Here is a 19,750-nt window from a genome sequence, read left to right on the forward strand (position 1 = left end):
GGCTACTACCACCCCTTGCTTTCCAGTTTTGACTGAACAGAATATTCCATCCCTATGTGCAATGGGCACAGAGTCCAAGCCCAGCTAGTGAGACCAGCCCCAGGACGTTTTGCTGAACTACTTTCTAGAAGAGAAGTATTCCTCCTGCTGTCAGATGCAGCCCTGGAGGGAGGCACACAGAAAGGTACCTTCAGGGAGAAGAAGAGTCTATATTCTTTTGGCATTGTTTGGGCTTTGGGATCTGGTTTCCCTCCCTCTAATTACCAGCTTTGTGAAAATACCAGCTCTCACACTTTATTATTATGTCTTTTTAAACTCAGGACAGTTTGAATCTATTTGAATGAACTTCTCTCACCTACAACAAAAGATGGTCAGGCTCTCTACTTGTTTCCCCAAAAGCCTGACTCTGTAGTACAACTGCATTGAAAGGAATAGGCAGTGAAAGGAGATGAGAGTGAGGAAGCGATTAAAGGGTATGTTAGCCCCCATTTAATTCAATACTGCAAATAATTATTGAGGGCTTACTATTTAAAGGAAATGTATTGGGCAAGTTTGAGGAAGAGAGTAGGGATATAAAGTCTTAAGAAAATAGTCTGTGTCCTTACAATGATTATAATCCACTCAGGCCAGAGCAAGGCTCCTGGTAACTCTTGTCTTTTGCCTCTCTATTGCCATCTTCTGTCTCACTTTCTATACTTGATTCTATCTCTGACTTCAATGGGAAAATTATCCCAATCCTTGTATGGTAAATATTTGGACAAGATTAGCCCCAAGGAAATTATTTATATAGATATATTTTTTAATTTCCTAATCTGCTTAAAGCAGATATCATGAAATTAGCTAGCTTTTAACAATGGGAACTTATGAGCATTAAAGCTTACAGTTTTGAGGTCTTGAAAGTGTCCAAATCAAGACATCATCAAGGCAATACTTTCTTCCTAAAGACCAGCTGCCAGATATCTTGGACTCCTCTGCTATACGCAAGGCACATGGCAGCATCTACTGGTCTCTCCCTTCTCTTCCTGGTTTTGTTGATTTCATCTTCTTGCTTCCATGGCTTTCTCTCTTTCTGTATTCATCTTGCTTATAAAGGACTCCATCAGGAGGATTAAGACCCATCCTGAAGGAGGTGGGGGTCACATCTTAACTGAAGTAGCCTCATTAAAAGATCTTATTTACAGTCGATCCACATCCATAGGATGGATTAACTTTAAGAACATGCTTTTCAGGGATACATACCATTTTAGACCATCACAGTACATATGAAAAAAAACACAAAAAACAAAAACTGAAAGGTCAGATGTACCTTAAATGTTGAAATTTCCTCACCTACTTTCCTCTTCTTGTGTCCTCTTCTCTACTGTATTTGTCCTGCTAACAATTACACTTTACATAGATGCATAAAATTTATTATTCCATGAAACACTTAGAAGGAAAGAAGTTAAGATGGAAAGATGATAGAACAAAGGAGAGAGGGATGGGTGAAGGGAAAGGATAAGGGAGGGAATGGGGGAGGGAGGGACAAAGGAAGGAAAGAGGGAGGGAGGGAGGGAGGGAGGGAGGGAGAGAAGCAGGAAGGGGGAAGGGAGGGAATATTGGCTGTCTCTTAGAGTTCGTTGGCATGGAAACATAGGATCTATCTTGCTCTGAACAAAGATTCCAGTATAATTGCTGTACTATTGTGTATCAATACAACACAGTAACCACTAAATGGGGATCACAAAGTACTCCCAAAGATATGCAAGCTGAAGGGGAGCCTGGATAAAAAGTTGGGCAGATATTCCCCTGGAAATCACAGAGAAGTAGGGGGTCGGAAGTTGAAGTCATGAAGCCAAGTCCCAACTCAGCAGAGCTGGGGAAGGCTGCTGTTGGCTTTCTGTCTGCATGCTCAGCCAGCAGAAATCAGGCCATTGCAGCTTCTGCCTTCCTCTGTATCCTAGAATAAGAGAAGTATGGCCATTTTTTTTAGTTTTGCATGTGCTGAGGACTCCTCTCCCTCCTGCCTCCTAAACAGAATCGCTGGGTCTGTAAGCACAGCAAGAATTCAGCATGCTAAATATCAATGCCAAGGATTCCTTCTTGCTTTTACAGCTGTACATCTCTTTCCTCCTGCCTTAGGAAACCTTATCTCTAGCTTCCCTTGCCCAGCTGCTGAATTCTTAGTGCGCCTTGTCAAATAGAAGGATACATATTTATGGCTCTTTCTCAGAAATTAAAATGCAGGACAGGTAAAGCATATGGGAAAGGAGGGGTCCTTCAATCTAGAGCAAGCTGCCAAGTGAATCAGCAAGCAGGCTGATTTGAGGTAAATAGTCAGAATGTCTGTGAAAAACAAGAGCCAGAAAATTTAAAAAATGATGCTTGTAATACTCATTAAAATTATGACCCAACATGGGCAATCCCAGCAGGGTGAGGGGGTGGTTATACATATGAGTTTCAAAGCAGGAACATACCCATTGCAAATTAATATGAAACTCAAATTCACACCTGTCTTTTTAAAGGCACTTCAGCAAAATGAAAAGGTGAGCCCAGACAAATAAAAGTATAGTATCACCGTGGACTGTGGCAACCACTGGGAGTGGGTTCTTTACAGTGTGTGTTAGAGGATGGCTTCCAAGTCCAAGGAACTGAGAAGCGGGTGTCATTTCATGGGGAAAGGCAATAGCACAGGGCTGGAAAAATACAGAGTCTGTTCGGAAAATTGTGATGGACCCAGGAACCTGATTAGGAGCATAAACTATGAAGAACGGCAGAGAAAACTTAACAATGAGTAGTCTGGGATCCTATTTTGGGGCAATTGAACTTTATTCCTAGGCGGTAGGGTGCCATGGAAAGTTTTAGAACAGTGAGTGCTATGATCAGAGCTATGCTTTTTGGAAAGTCACTTTTGAGACTTAATTTTAGCATGAAGCCCAGAGGTTCAGGAAATGAACCTTTCTAAGATGATCTGTTCTAAACTTTTATGGGAATTGGCTATTCTGGATATGACAGAAGCACCAGCACCCTCAGAGAGAAGACCTCTGTTCACCTCTGGTCCATATTCTGTTTCACATTTGGCAGGAGAGGGAGGGGGTCTTCCATTTTAGACCTACCTACCTTGCAGAGCAAACACAGCTGTGCCTGTAGCCCCCCAGTCACCTTCTCTGGGGAGAGTTATCACTGCAACACACAAGAAACTTAGACAGCCATTTACAGAGAAGCCATGCCTCTCTTCTTCTCACAGCCCAGACAATAGGTGGGTCAATCGATAATAGCATGAAAAATTTTAAATTAAAAGTAAACATTGGATGCTTTTGGCTTTGGTAGCATAGCAAGAATGCAGTATTGCTTAGGAAGAGACTTGAACTTTTGTTCAATAAATAATTACTAGAGGAATCATATTCTTTATATTTACTAGCAACTTACATCTTAAAGTCATTTTAACAGCCTTGCTATTTAATCGTCTTATGGATCTTGTAAAGAATGTGTGATTCCCGCTTCCCACCCCAGATGAAGAAATTTCACGGCTCATGAAAGTGAGGCTACAACAAGTACAAGAATAAGGCTCAGGGAGGTCCTACTATTGCTTATATCCTTTTTGCTTGTAATAATAGATATCATTTGGTGACACACTGCAGTGTGGCCAATTTTGCAGGAGGTAGTTAACACACACGCTAACTCATCCTCTCAGTCCCACAGGGAAGGGCCCATTATCCACGTTACAAATGAAGAATTAGAGGTTCAGGAATCTCCAGCAACCTACCCAAAGCCACCAGCCAGCAAATGGCAGAATAAGCACCAGGAACCAAAGTCTCTAACCGAGTCTTTCTCTTGCTCCAGAAATAAACTCATTCACACTGTGATGTGATCAAAGTCATGTGTATTTCTTTGAAAACTTTTGAATTTTGGAAGGAAAAAAAGTTCATATTCAAGGTAAAGAAAAGATTTTCTATAGGAGGAATTTTCTGCAAAATTGTAACAGAGTGATTAAAGTTTCCATGGTCCCTCAAGTTATATTTTATACTTCTAATGAAAGAAAAAGAAAATAGGTCAGATATTAAGTTATATTCATTCTACTATATTCCCCCTCTATTTTATCCCTCTTTCTGCTGCAAAGCACATTTAGCTTTCTTGAGTTAAAGCACAAGAAACATAAGAAACTCTGAAATGCAAATCCCTGTTGGAAAGAATGAGGCTGGAAAAAAGATAAAAACTGTTATGATGGAGGATCTTTTGTCACTGGACTTCAAGGCAAATAGAAAGAAGTAGCACTGATCAACTTTGACCTCACAAGCAGATAGGAGACTCTTAAGAGATTGTGTTATGAGGAGAAAATAATAAGGGGGAGGGAACAATTCTTTATGGAGAACAGAATCACATGGTGGGTAGGGCACAGTTTTTAGCACAGACTGCGTAGGGTCAAATCCCACCTCCACTCCTTAATTGCTTGACCAGTCTTGCCAACGTCTAGGTTTGCTCCTAATGAAGTATGGTGGTAAAAATAGTACCCATGCCAAATAGGTGGGGGAAGATGCAAGGGGTTGATGTGTGCAGTGTATTTTGAACACAGCCTGGTACACATACTAGGGGCCACATGAGTGATGGAGAGGCCTCCTCCATAAGCACCCAGCCTGACTCTTCTCAGGTTGGGAGACTGAGGCTGCTTTGGCTGCCAAGCTTACCTCAAGACAGCATTTAGGAAATGAGGAAGACCAGAGAATAGGTTCTTGGCTACACCACACAGAATCTGGAATTTCGTTCATCATATGGGGAGCAATATTTTGAGCTCTCTGGTAACAGCTCACAACTGAATGGACACTCTGCTGTCTCCAGTCTAGAGTTCTATAGTTGAGTGACATTAAATGTGACATGAGAGGTGATCTCACTGGTTCATTGGGTGTCTTCGTTTCCCAGGGTTGCCATAACAAAGTTCCACAAACTGGGTGACTTAAACAACAGAATTTTATTCTTTCATAGTTCTGGGGGCCAGAAGTCAAAAATGAAAGGCACCAGCAAAGCCTTGCTCAGTCTGAAGTCTGTAGGGAAGAATCTCTTCCAGCAATCGTGAGCATACTTTGGCTTGTGGCAGCGTGACTCCCATCTCTGCCTCAGTCTTCACATGGCTGCCTTCCTTATGTGCATTTGAGTATTGTCTATCTCTTCTCTTCTTCTTATAAGGACATTAGTCATATTGGATTGGAACCTACCTGACTCCAATATGACCTTATTTTATCTAATTCCATCTGCAACAGCCCTATTTCCAAATAAGGTCACATTCTAAAGTACTGGGAATTAGGACTTCAACATGTCTTTTTGGGGACACAATTCAACCCATAATGAGAGATCAATAGGGTTCTTGAGAATCAAAGCTCTTACTTATTCCAAGTCACTGCACCAACTGTTGCCAACCTATGAATCAGCTGTCGACAGGTCAAGGACCCATGCTGATCAATAAACTGAGGTCTGGTGGGTAAGAGCCCACAGTGCACTTTCCTGAGTGAGGTCCAGGGTGACACCAGTGTACAGAGTATGGCAGGTTCCCATCTAATGTGAATGGTTATTTCCTTTTATTATCACACAGGTCTGAGAGGTAGATATTATTAAGTTCCATGTTTCAAAGCATTATGGCATGGTTTTTTCAAGGGTGATGATCAACTGTGGACCCCATTGGTAAGCCCACAGCTTGATATTTTGTTGAATTAAAACTTGAGAATAGTTTGAATTCTCTAAGGAACTCCAATTCTGGTGTGCTTTCATTTCACTAATCCTTAAAGATACAAAGTCATAAATTCTTTCTAGAAATGTTAAAGACATTTTGATTTTTATTATGTGTTCTTGATTGTATTATCACCTTTTCCAATGAAAGATAAACAAATATTCATTTAAGAAAGGGAGGTAGGATTCAGGAAAAAGGGAAGGCTTGAAAAAAAGCATTTTACAGCTCAGAGCTCCCAAGTTAGATGTACATCAAAATCACCTGGGAAGTTTCTTTTTAAAAAAAGCTTTATGGAAGTATAATTCACATACTATAAAACTAACTCATTTTAAGTGTACAATTCAATAACGTTAGCAAATTTAGACAGTGGCCAGCCATTGCCACAACCCAGTTTTAGACCATTTCCACAACCCCCCAAATATCTCTTGTGTCTTGAAAGCATTTAATTTTAATTCTCATTTTACATCATTTTATTCTCATTACAGAAGAAACTACTGATAACAATAAGGTGCATATTTTTCCATAATATTATCAGCACATTTATGCACTTACATATATAAGTAAATAGATACTCATATGTCAGATTTTTTTGTTTTAAAATAAATGAGTTCATACCATATATTCTCTTTCATGATTTGCCGTTTCAGTTAAAAATGTGCATCAGATATTGGTTCATATAGATCTCTCAATCTCTTATTATGTCTCCCTCGTACTCTAGAGTATAAATATAGCATAGCTCATTTGCCCACCATTTCCTCTGTTAATGAGAATGTAAGTTGCTTTTATTTTTTTTTCTTTTTACCTTAAATATGTGGCAATAGCGTACTTGTACCTACATCCATGTGCATTTGTGCTTTGTTCTTAGAGTGCAATTCCAGGCAGAAATATTTTAAAACCAGGCATCAATGCATTGTTTCTCTCCTTTCTCAGTCCTCCAAAAGATTTTGATTTATTGGGTCTGCAGTGGGCCAGAACTCTGTATTTTTACTAAGCACCTATCCTGGGGATTCAGATGTAGCTGGCCTGACATCATCTGCAGACTGTCATTATAAAGACTTAATAGTAATTCAAATTCAAAGTGACTTAGGAGTAAGAGAAATACGGTTTCTGCAAGTAATATAACAATGGGTGCCATTCATTCCTGTCTGTACCCATTCATTCATTAGCTATTTAATAAACAAGCACTGAGTATCTCTTATGTGCCAAACATAATTCTCAGCCAGCATGTGTGACAGACACATAAACAAATGAATAAGTGCAATAAACTGATGTAGATTCTATAAAGGAGAAGGAGGTCCATTATATGCTCAGTGTAGGGGGATGAGTGGAGAAATCAGAAAAGATTGTAGAAGAAGGAACACTTAGGGTGAGCTTTAAATAAAAGCTGGTTCCCTCCAAGTGACCAAAAGCAATCCAGGTAGAGGAATGAGCAAAAACAATGGGTCAGAGTTTGCATGCATCATGATTTTGGATAGTATGGAGTGAAGGGTTGGAGAAGAGGCCAGAAATGAGACTGGAGAGGAGGACATGATCATGGCAGTCTTAAGGTCTTCTTAAAAGGCTGTAGCATGGGGCATGACATGGAAGACTCGTATTTTAGCACAACCATTCCAGCAGGGTAGGATGGAAGGAAGAATGGGACACAGGCAGGGAGGCCCAGGTCGTAGAGCCTGTTAGTATGGAGCCATGGCACCCAGGTCAACCCTCCTAGGACAGTCCCCACCAGACACTGGGGTGAGTACCCACTGGAAAGCGAGGGAGTGCCTCTTGACTATGATTGGCTTTCCCACCTAATGAGCTCATTGTTCTTGGCCTTGCTTTATGACAGCACCAAGCCTAGAGTGCAATGATCTTTCAGCAGCTGAGCTGTGGCAAAAGTTCTGGGTCAGGAGCCAGGGAAGACAGAAGAACTCCCTGGTGGCTCTCTCTGGACTTAGAAGCAGCCCCAGGCTCCTGATGGAAATGCCTCCCATCAAGAGGAGAATATCCAGAGCAGGGCTTCCCCCTCCACAATCCAGAAACCTGCAGCTTCTCTATCCCCCATGTCTTTTGGGGAGCCAAGTTAGAGGAGGAATGGCAAGAAACAGTAGATCAGAGGGGATTCCAGCCAGGTCTGGGCATTCCAAGGTTTCAGGTGATGAATAAACAATCCATTTCCCTACAAATAAATGTCTCCACCAGAACAGGGGTTTTTTAATAGATGTCTTTGCTGAGCAACCCTCAGCAAAGGGTTATCTTGCTCTAAGTCCTGATGCTGGCCTTATCCTGCACAGAATGCTGCTTTCCCCATTCTGCTGTTGTTTGTTCTTTGTTTTATTTTGCTTTGTTTTCTAATAATTTTTTTTCAGTTATTCCCACAGGCACTCAAATCTCAGAAGGAGGTATCTATGTAATAAAAAAACCTTCATATTTGACCACCCTCAAAGCAAAGGAAGTAGTCATACTGACACTTGCATTTTAAAATCATTTTTTTAATTTTTAATTTTTAAATTATTTTTATTTTTTTACAGTTTATGAAACAGTGCTGGGTTTAATTAATCTCTTAGTCCCAGTTATTAAATCTGTAAATTAGGGATAATATGATAACTGCAAAGAGTACTATAATAATAATATCATAGCACCTCACAGATTTTTATAAAGATTACAGGCAAGATATGTGTATAAAGTGCTTAAATACTAAGTCCTTCCCCTACATTATCTCCTATGATTATTGTCACGATCCTCTGAAGACAATATGAAAATCCTGTTTCATAAATGAGAAAGATGAAACTCAGGGGTAAAGTACCTAACTCAAGTCACACAGCTGGAGTAGAGAAGCCATAACTTCAATGCTCTTATTACTATGCACACTTTGTTTATAATGTATACCATTGAGAAAACACACACACACATAAAAGTTTATGCAGATCAATGAATAAAAACTGCATATTGTAGAAGTTCCTAGAAAATGCCATGTAAGTAATAAGTATGGTTTGCCATATTCAACAAAGGAAAAATGTCTTGTAGTTGCTGAATCTCTGTAAAATCTTGAGTAGATCAGCAGTTTCTCCAATGACCCAGCAATCTGAAGGAGCAACATGCTGTCCCTTCAGCTCTCTGGGTCTATCCAGTTCCAGAAAACAGGGATTTACAGCATCTTCTTTTCTTAACTTCTTAACTCACTCCCTGCTGCCTCCCCTCTGGGTCCCAATGCCATCGCTCCATTCCCCATCTTTCTTTTTCATTGTTTACTCTAGCATCAGTATGATCTTCCTGAAACTCAAATCAAACACAGCCTTTATCTGCTTATCAACAATTTAACCCATCCCCTCTGTGTCCCTGAGTTAAACTTCTACTCTGTTCACAAGGCCTACAAGACTATATTGTTCATTCATTCAATCAGCAAATATGTATTGGGACCCACTGTGTGCTGGACAGAGTGTTACATGCTGGGAACTCAAGGTCTTTACTTTGGAATAGAGTTTATATTCCAGTGTGGAAGATGAAAACAAGCAAGTAAACTTAAATAAACCGGATATTTTCATAGCACAGTCTAACCTTAACTCTATGTCTTTTTCTCCCACCACTTTTGCCTATACATTGTATACTTTGATCCCATTTGTCTATACCCTAAGTATATGGAGTGTAAGGACTAAAACCAATACTATGTCCTGTTTCAACATCTGGTGATATCAGGAGGGCCTCAAATGGTGTAACCACAAAATGCCTACCAACTTGTGGGAGACCCTCCTAGCCAAAAGACACCCTTTATCTTGGGGAACTGGGCATAGTGCTTGCTTATCCCCAATTAAGGGACTTCAGTTCCCTGTCAGCTCATGGAATTATTCAGATAAGCCAATCAAATCCTCTTTCAGAAATTAGGGGGTACCTCACCCTTTTGTTACTACAACCCTCCCCCACCCCACCCACAGCCCTCGTTTGTTCACCTTGTTCCTAAGTGCCAACCCAAGGTGGCCTTTCATGGAATATGGTGTCTTTTTCCCCCAGGTTCTGAATATATGTCACTAGTAAATCACTTTCCATCACATCTGTCCAATGTCAAGTGTTATGTGTTCAACCAGCCCTCTAAACACAGGACAGGAATATTTTACTCACCAAGGACTGAAGAAAAGGTGAACAAATCAGTCAGTAATTTGTTGTCTTGTCTTTGTGCCTATGTCCTTGCTGTTTCCTCTGTCTGGGGTGTCTTGGATTCTTTTCTATTTTGAAAAGTAGCTTTATCTTTTAAGACACAGTCCCTATCACTTCCTCTGTGATGCTTTTCCTGCTTAACTCCATGGAGCTATGGCCTTATGTATTAGTTAAGGTTCTCTAGAGAAACAGAATCAACAGGGAACAGTCGCAAATATAAAATTTATAAAAGTGTCTCATGCGACCGTGGGAACACAGAGTCTAAAATCCGCAGGGCAGACTGTGAAGCCAATGATTCCAATGGAGGGTCTGGACAAACTCCACAGGAGAGGCTCACCAGCAGAAGCAGGAGGAGAGCCTGTGTCTTCTGAATCCTCCTTAAAAGGCTTCTAGTGATTAGATTAAACATCAGTGATTGCAGAAGACACTCCCCTTGGCTGATTACAAATGGAATCAGCTGTGGATGCAGCTGACATGATCATGATTTAATTCTATGAAATGTCCGCATCACCACAGGCAGGTCAGCACTTGCCCAACCAGACAAACAGGTACTACCACTTGGCCAAGTTGACACAAGAACCTGGCCATACCTTATATATGCCTGATTACATTCAAAATCTTTTTTATGGGCAGTTTTTTGTTATTTTTTGGAAGAGAGTGACTAGAAAGGAGGTATGATAGATTGATGGAAAACATGTTTTGGATTTCTTTATCCACCTCCAATCCAAATTTTGCAATATGACCTAGAAACCTCTGTCTTAGTTTGCCAGGGCTGCTGTATCAAAGTACATAAATTAATTGGCTTAAACAGAAGTAATTTACTGCCTCACTGTTTTGGAGGCTGGAAGTAAAAGTCAAGATGTCGGCAGCACCAAGCTTCCTCTTAAATGGCAGAAAATGTTCCATGCTTCTGCTCTAACTCCTGGTAGTCGGCAGGCAAACCATGGCATTCCGTGGTTTGTGGCAGTTTAATTCAATCTCTGCCTCCATCAAATGGCCAAATCTCTCTTTGTCTGTGTCCAGTTTTCCTCTCCTTCTAAGGATATGAGTCATACTGGATTAGAGCCTACCTAATCTATCTTGGCATCATTTTATCCAGTAATATTTTCAACTATCCTATTTATCAATAGGTTCACAATCACAAAACCAGGAGTTAGAACTTGAGCACATCATTTGGGGTGACACCTCCCATCAATAAGTGGAGTCTGTTTCCTCTTACCTTGAATCTGCACTGGCCTTGCACTTGTTCTGTCCAGAAGAATGTTGCAGAAGATGTGGGGTATTTTCTCACTTTTCTTCTCTTGGGCCCCTGTGCTTGTCGTGAGAGCAAGTATGGGCTAGCTGACTGGAGGATGAGAGACTACATATAACAGAGTTGAATTAGCCCAGTAATCTAAGCTAAGGACCAGATCAGAAATAGCAAAGCTTCATAGCTAACCCACAGCTGACCTCAGAGGTATGGATACTTGTACCCCATTTCTCTATACTCCCAAGTATGTGTGGTATAAGGGTCAAAATTAATATTATTGCTGCCTCAACATCTGGTAAAATCAGGAGGGCCTCATTTGGCAGCTGCCCTCCCCCTCTGCTGCTGCTGATTAGTGATGAGTGAACCCTGCTGAGCCCAACTCAACAGAATCACCCAGCTAATCCATGGAATTGTGTAGAATTGGTGGAATTACTGCTCAGTGCTCCAAAGATTCTATGATTGTTTGTTAGGCAGCATTATTGTGACACTTGAGCACTGATGCAAAGGTTTTAGAGAATAATCAAATCTTATTATTTTTTATATCTACCAGATCATTGTCATCATTTCACATGTTCATTCATCTATTTATACAGTAATTTTATCTTTTCGGTAAATTTGTTTACTGTGACCAGGCACTGTGATAGATCTATGGGCTTAAATATCAATATGATATGATATATTTTCTCCTTTTCAATAAATTCCAATGAGCCAATTGGCATGTCTTTTTTCTGGGTAAATATATCCAAGGATAGAAGTTCCCTAATTGATCCAAATAGCAAGTCCTATGTTTAATCTCCCAGTGGGTTAAGAAGTTCTTCTTTTTGTCCATCCTTAAACTCTCCAGCTTTAATTTGAGCTCCTGTCTTCTTGCTCAGCTGCTCATGAATCTGGGGAATAAAGCTCAGCATCCTCCTCATAGAAACCTTTCACAGACTTAAATTTGATCATTAAGTCAAGGAAACAGTTAAGCCACTTTGCATATACTGAAGATTTTATTTTGGGATATCTCTGTGGGAAAGGATGTTTGGGATTAATTGAGCTTTCTGGATATCTGCACATGAGCACCAGAGTTTTATATATAGAATGGAACACCTGATCATGGCACCTGCAAGGAGAAATTACTCATTTAACCTCCCGAACTCCAATCAAAGAAAGGAGGGCTGGGGTGGGTGAGGGCACAGCAAGGAACACCATCCAAAGAGTCCATCGTGGTGTTCTTTCCCCACCATCCCCTTCTTCGCTCATCTTCTGCCTGAGTCAGATTCTTAATCATTCACTAATTCACATGCCTCTGTGTCAATTCCTTTAGATAACAACATGTACACTTTAAATGCTTGGTTTAATAGGATTGCTTAATACTAGAAAGGGAAACCTATTTACCTTTTTCAATTTTTGGTGTCACAGAGTTTAGGAAATTATCACCTCAGCAGAGGTTTGGTAAATATTTATTTCCCTCTTCCTTCAACTTTTAAAAATCCAAGCAATTATTCAAGCCCTGCTCAAATCTCACATTATCAGAGAGGACCCCCTTAACTAGCCTCGACAAACGTGTGCACATGCCTCTTCGCTCTCAGTGCCTTTTGTATCCCCCACCCGCACACCCCGGCATGGGCAGGCTCCGGAAATCGAACCCCGATCTCCAGCATGGAAGGCGAGAACTCTGCCACTGAGCCACCACACGGCCCTCTCAATGTCTTTTGTTCCTATTTTTTTTAATTAGTCATTAGCAGAAACTGACCTCTAGCTGATTGATTACTTGATTTTTTATGTTTCTCCCACAAGAGCTAGGAATTTGTTTTGGTTTGTTTTTGCCTCTTTTTTTCATTTTTGATTTAAGTATGGTTTATATACAATACAATTTGCCTCTTTTGGTGTATACTTCTATGAGTTTCAGTAAATAAATACAGTCACATAACCTCCATCATAATTAAGATGTAGAAAAGTTCCATCATCTCTCAAATTCCCCATGCCTCTTTATAGCAAATGCATCTCCTCACCCCTGTCCCTGGCAACAACTGATTTATTTTCTGTACCTCTAATCTTCCTTTTCCAGAATGTCATAAAAATAGAATCATATAGTACGTAGCCTTTTGAACCAGGCCTTTATCACTTAATATAATGCATTTGAGATACATTCATGTTTTTACATATCAGTAATTCTTTATATATATATATATATATATATATATATATATGCTGTATGGCAGGGTCACATTTCATTATTTTTCCACGTGAGTATCCTGTTATTGCGACACCATTTGTTGAACTTTTTTTTTGTTTGGGCTCTTTTGTTTGTTTGCTTGTTTGTTGTTTTGGGAAGTGCATGGACTGGGAATTGAACCCAGTCTCCCACGTGGCAGGTGAGAATTCTACCACTGAACTATCCTTGCACCCCCAGTAATTCATTCTTTTTTAATGCTAAGAAGTATTCCATTGTATTCACTATATTTATTAATGCCTTAATTTATGCATTCAGTAATTGAAGGGCATTTGGGCTGTTTTCATTTTTTACAAGTTTAGAGAGTTCTTTACACATTCAGGATACAAGTCTTTTGTCAGATTCATGATTTGAAAATATTTTTTCTTAGTCTGTCTGTGGCATGCCTTTTTATTATCTTAATAGTGTCTGCCAAAGAGAAGTTCTTAATTTATTATACTTTTTTCTTTATGGTTTATGTTTATGGTATTGTATCAAATAAATCTTTGCCTAACTAAAGATTACAAAGATTTTCTACTGCTTTTTCTTTTAGAAGTTTTAAAGATTAAGGGTTTATTATGGTAGTCGATCCACTTTGAGTTAATGTTGGTATATGGTACAGAATAGGGATTGAGGGTCAGTGTATGGATGGGTGGTTGTTTCAGCACCAAAAGTACTGGAAATGTGTTTCTGTTTATTGCTGTACCCCAGTGCCTAGGACAACGCCTCCAATAAATATTTGATGAATGAATTAATCTAATTAATTTCATTTAAAAAATATATTAAATTCTAATTCACCTAGAATCTGTTTTATTAAAATGTGAGAAATGTGAATTTAAATGGTTTTAGTTGCCCAAAGATTTCTATTATGCCAGCATTATGTATTAATTTAGACCAAATATTCCTACTGGAAACAGAAATTACTTAATCAAACTCTTCTATCCTGCATAGATTTATTAAGGATGAACTTTGAACCAAGCACTGAGTTAGACAATAATGCAGAACCTTTGTCAGTTTTGTAAAGCCTATGGCTCCCTTTCTCAGAATAACGTATTAAAATGCATAAAATAAAAAGGTAGAATTACAAAGAAAACCAATTATACTGAAATACAGTTTTCAAAATATACTTTTTAACTGTGACATAGTAATATATGTGTTTTTTTATATACCTCATAACACAATCTAGCAGCAGATCTAACAAATGCCATAGTTTCGAAGCAGTGATGAGCATAAGATATTTTGAAATGTCTGTGACAAATGCAGCACAATATAAAAACATCTGGGGCTTCTATCGGTGGCAAAGTCACAGGTACTGCTGATTCCATTGTGACTTTTGTCTACATTCACGATGAAAGGCTATATTAAATATGTTAGAGATCAATGAAAATAAATATGTATCCTTTTTCAACTCAAATTCCCAGCCCCATGAATTTTAATTCTGATTAAGACCTTCTAAGATGGGGAGATGCAATTATATAAAATATGGTCTCTACTCCCAAATAAATTACACTCCAGTGAGAGCCAAAAAATCAACACACACACACACACATGAACAGGAGAGCCTTCAAGATGCCAAATTGTGTTGAATGGGCTGAGAGAATATGTCAAAGGGTTCACAAAGATGGAGATTATCTAAATCAGCCCTAAAGGAACATACTAAATCCTGTAGTCACATAGGAAAGAATAACTAAATCTGAGTAATTGAACATGGGGGAGAAAAGCAAAGAGAGGAAAACACAGAGACCTCAATAACCAATATAACCTCTCCAACCAACTTCCACCACCAAATAGTCAGAAGCAGCATGGTTTTTAAAAAGCTCAGCATTACTAAAACTAATTGGGTAAAAGTATCGTTGTCTGAGATAGGTGGGTGACATGACAAATAAATTATTTTCCATTTCACAGAAAAAATCTTTACTTCCTTAAAGAAATTAGATCCTGGAGTCCTGAACTGAAACCTAATCCCCAGCCTCAGTAATTGGACAGAGGCTGGTAAGAAAGGCCATGTGGGGGAAAAATAAGGACTTTGTATCAGATAGACTTGAGCCTGAGCTGGCCACTTACCTATGTATTCTGGGCCAGTGATGTAATCTGAGTCAGTCTTTACCAAAGAGGATGATTTTTATCCTGCTGCACTGATTACCATAGAGAAGAGGGGAGTGAAAGGCTGGAGTGAAGGAGAGTATTGAGTGAATGTTTCAAGGTCTGAGTGGAGGAGGGATTTCACTGATCCACGGTATCCTCATAAGAGACCTAGGCATGTGGCACTGTGTTCCTCCTTGGCTCTCTCTTCCTGTTGAGATAAGGAATAAACCTGCCTACACACATTCTCTCCTTCCTTCAGGTGCTAAGCTGTCTGGGTGCAAAGGGTGGGGAGAAGGGATCTGCAGTTGTCTGCCTTCTCTGCCTGGTGTGTGTGTGTGTCAAAATATATTCGGGGACGGAAACTACAGTTGTCATTTGAAAAGAGTGAATTTAATATAAAGAATTGTTAACGAGGTATAAAGTTGTTACCAAGGTAACTGAAAGGATAAAAGAAAACTCAAGAGTATCATGGGGATAGTAACTGCTAGAAGCAGCTACCACCCATGGGGCTGGGGGAACGGGGGAAGAGGTTAGAAGTATTCAAACTTAGAAACTTGGAGGAGGGCTCCAGGGTGCTGGGAGCCAGACCTCTGAGCAGGGGCACTGTGCAGCTCATGGCACTGGTATGTTAGGGGGAGAGGGTGTGTGTTGAGCTCTTTCTGCATGTGTTGCAAAAGCTGCACACTTTATTCGGCTACAGGGATAGGAAGGAACCATCACTGCCAGAGTGTAGAAGCCAGGCTGGATGGAGAAGAAAAGAAGTCACAGACAGGTCCCTCCTCTACTTCCAGCTTGTTAACTCTCTCTCTCTAGTGCCCCCTATCGACAGATCTTTAAAGGGAACAGCTGGTAAAGAAAAATTGTAATTTTCAGTCTCCATCCTGACATCACACAGGGTGATGTCACAGGGACATCACAGAGTTCCAATACTCAGGGTATATTTTGACCAAGAGACAACAGTTTAAAAACTGGTGCAAGGTTTGTGCACATGTGAGTGTGCATTTATCTGTGTGGTGCTGATGCTTGTGTGGAATAGAGGTGGGAGGTAGGAATTTCACTTTGTTATTTAGTCCAGTTTCATCACTATTACAGCTATTTGACTCTTTTATGACATCTGTATTTATTTCTCAATTGCTTAAAGCCACATAAGCATTAGTAGTGTAATTCATTATCCCCATAATAAAACCTCAAGTGATTCCTACCTGAAAATTGTTTGAGAATCATACTTCTGAGGTTTGAATCCTGACTCTGCCCCTTACAAGCTGCATGACCTAAGGCAATAACTTTGCCTCTCTGTGCCTCAATTTCCTTGCATGTAAAATGGGACCAATCAAAGCACTTTTCCCCTAGGGTTGAGTGAGGATTAAGTGAGTTGACATTAGCGAAGCCCATTAAACCTAACAAACCTTGACTCTGCTGACTGTGATGGGGATATGGGAGGGTTCCTAATAGGATGTTGGGGCAAAATCAAAGAAAGCCAGTGACCTGCATCAGGATGGAATCTTAGCTCTGTAACTGCTACTTTTAAAGGATATACTTAATTTCTCCGAGTCTCAGATTTTCACCTGTGAAGAAGGCATAATAATAGCCTATCAGTTATGAGAGTAGATAAAGGAACACCATTCAAGTACTACTGCAGGGAATAGCTCATAGGAGCTCAGGGACCTGTAGTATAATCATAATTAGAAACTTGATATAGAATTGAGGAATTTCAGAGCTGGCATTGGCTTTCATATTTCTGTGTTTTACAACTGAAAAGAAAGAATACAGAGAAACAGGTTGTCCCTGGTCTTCTGCACCCCACCTCCCACCCCACCCCAGGTCAAAAGGAGGGATTTAAGATACTTCACTTGGGGGTCTAGGACAGTGATACCCCACGGAATAGGCAAGTACCAGCCCTACCAGATTCATCTAAATGCACAAAACATTTTCATCTCTTGAGATGTGACAGAGAGGTGGTTTGACTGAGATTACAGAGCTTGGTTTTGTGAAAATGCATTATTCTTTGCTCATATTGGCCAGTAGCATTGTTTCAGTTTGCTAATGCTGCCAGAACACAATGTATTAGAAATGGATTGGCTTTTACAAAGGGGGTTTAATAAGTCACAAGTTATAATTCTAAAGTTGTGACAATGTCCAAATTAAGGCACCAACAAGAGGATACCTTCTTGGAGGGAAGGCAGCTGGCATCTGGGATACCTTTATTAGCTAGGAAGGCACATCGCTGGTGTCTGAGGTTCTTGCTCCCAGTTCATTGTTTCCAGCTTCTGATTCCAGTGGCTTCCTCTCCAAGCACCTGTGGAGAGATTAGGTTCACCAGGGCAAACTCTGAATTTCATCTGTTAGCTTTCCTTGGCTATTTCTGTGAGTCCTTGCTCAGCAACTAGGGTATTTCTGTCTGGCTCCTCTTGGCCACGAGTGAGCACTCTTAAAGGACCCCAGTAAATGAATTAAGACCCACCTTAAACGTGAGGGGTCACATCTCCATGAAAGCAAAGATCCCACCCACAATCAGGTGGGTCACATCTCCACAGAAACAATCTAATCCAAAGTTCCCACCCTAAACAACAGGTCTGCCCCCACAAGATTGGATTAAAAGAACATGGATTTTCTGGGGTGCATAACAGTTTCAAACCAGCACAAGCATCAAAGAGGATGGGAGTTTTGGTAAACTAATTAAGTGATGTGAATTGATAAGATACTATCCAATGGTTCCAATACTGTTTTCCTTGAATTCTTTGAAAGAAGCCAGGTCATAAGCTGGTAGAGTCATTATACTAAGTCCTGATGTAAGTTAAGACCACCCACACAGCACTTTTAAAATATCCATGTTGTGGGTTGAATTGTGTCCCCCAGAAATACATGTTGAAGTCCTAACCACCAGTACCTGGAAAAAGAGTTGTTGTAAATGGAATTAGTTAAGTTAATGTGGGGTCAGTGCTCGCTTCTGCAATATGTATACTAAAATTGGAACAATACAGAGATTAGCATGGCCCCTGTGCAAGGATGACACACAAATTTGGAAAGTATTCCATATTTTTGAACTGAGGAGCAGAGAAGTAGAGACTATCCAGCTAGTGCTAACAGCTTAACACGGAAGCCCAGAGCCCTCAGGAGTATACAGATGGGGAGATGGGTACTAGAAAGTAAGCCAAGCTGGGTTCCTTGAATGCACTACCCTCAAGAGCATAGCCCCGCAACCTGCCACTCACCCCACAGCCCATGCACTTGAACCTCATCACTCACCCCTACTCCCCACACACGAAAAGCTCCTGCCCCACCAACCCTCATGTGCAAACCTGCCACACACCCCATCCCAAGGGCAGCTCAACTTACTGCTCCTGTGCAAGCCCAGCCTCACCCCACCCTTCCTAAGCCCTACCTCCCAGTCCCAGCCTCCTGCAGGCAGTCATCAGTGCTTAAAGGTTGTTGGGTGCTTACCACCACACACAGGGTACACCTGCCTCCAGCCTATACAGTTGCACAGCCCAACCCCACCCACCCTAAACTCTATGCATGTGTACATCAGTTTGCAGAGCTCCCAGATCCACATATTCGCACATTCCCCAGTCATACCCCCTAGCTCCAGAAAAGGGCTGACCCAGGCCACATTCACCCCCAGGCCACTCAGGCATAATGCTGACTCACTGACCTAGCTTGGTACATATACACAAAGGGCCCTGTGCCCCAGACCAGGGCAAATCAGGGCCCTGCCCCCTAGACCCATGCTCCAGCACAGCCCCATGTTCCCCAGCCACTGGGCACCCATGTTCATAGGCACCAGTGCAGCATCCCTAGCCTGCACCTATACCTGCACGGCAATGCATCACAACACTGTTGTACCCCCTGTTCTGTGCATCCTGCTCCTCATCAATCCCGCAAATACAAGGCTTTAGTCTACTGAAGGAAATAGACTTTCAAAGTAAACCAATCAAGACATTTACATGCTGTGAAAACAACAGAAGATCACTAAGCATATCATGATGCGAACAGATATAGCCCAGCCTAACAACCAAATTAAAACACCAGAGGAGACACAGACATCGGAACAACTAATCAAAGCTGCTCATATTACTCAATGAAACAAAATAAATGAGATGGCTAATGGCACAAAGAAGATCAAGAAGACAATAGAACAGCATGAAGAGGAATTTGAAAGAATATAGAAAAATAGCAGATATCACAGTGATTAAAGATGCTGTAGACCAAATAAAAAACATACTAGATTTCTAGTCTTATCTAGACCAGGGACCCATCTTGTGGTTGTAGGTTTCAGGACTTATCTGAATGAGGGACCCATCTGGAGGTTGTAGGTTTCTGGCAAATTACTCTAGTGCCTGGAACCCTTGTGGAATCTTATAGATAAGTCCTGAAACTTAGCTCAGCCTTGCCA

At 40.7% G+C, this 19,750-nt stretch overlaps 1 long non-coding RNA gene and 1 other non-coding gene across 7 annotated transcripts in view; one reads left to right on the top strand and one right to left on the bottom strand.

Moving 5' to 3' along the window:
* Positions 1 to 11,495, bottom strand: part of LOC143663066 (uncharacterized) — a 114,068-nt gene extending 102,573 nt beyond the window's left edge. For 4 of the 6 annotated variants that reach the window (XR_013165787.1, XR_013165786.1, XR_013165791.1 and 1 more), the window contains exons 1-2: positions 11,046 to 11,495; positions 9,791 to 10,006 (exon numbers count right to left, since the gene is read on the bottom strand). This is a non-coding gene — a long non-coding RNA (uncharacterized LOC143663066). The remainder of the gene's footprint in view (positions 1 to 9,790; positions 10,007 to 11,045) is intronic. The other 2 variants (XR_013165790.1, XR_013165788.1) reach the window with 1 other exon arrangement.
* Positions 11,496 to 18,294: 6,799 nt separating this feature from the next.
* Positions 18,295 to 18,398, top strand: LOC143663749 (U6 spliceosomal RNA). Its single transcript, XR_013166134.1, has one exon. It is a non-coding gene; the product is annotated as a U6 spliceosomal RNA (small nuclear RNA).
* The last annotated feature ends 1,352 nt before the right edge of the window (positions 18,399 to 19,750 follow it).

The sequence above is a fragment of the Tamandua tetradactyla genome, chromosome 19 (assembly GCF_023851605.1).
Source record: "Tamandua tetradactyla isolate mTamTet1 chromosome 19, mTamTet1.pri, whole genome shotgun sequence".
NCBI classification, from domain to species: Eukaryota; Metazoa; Chordata; class Mammalia; order Pilosa; family Myrmecophagidae; genus Tamandua; species Tamandua tetradactyla.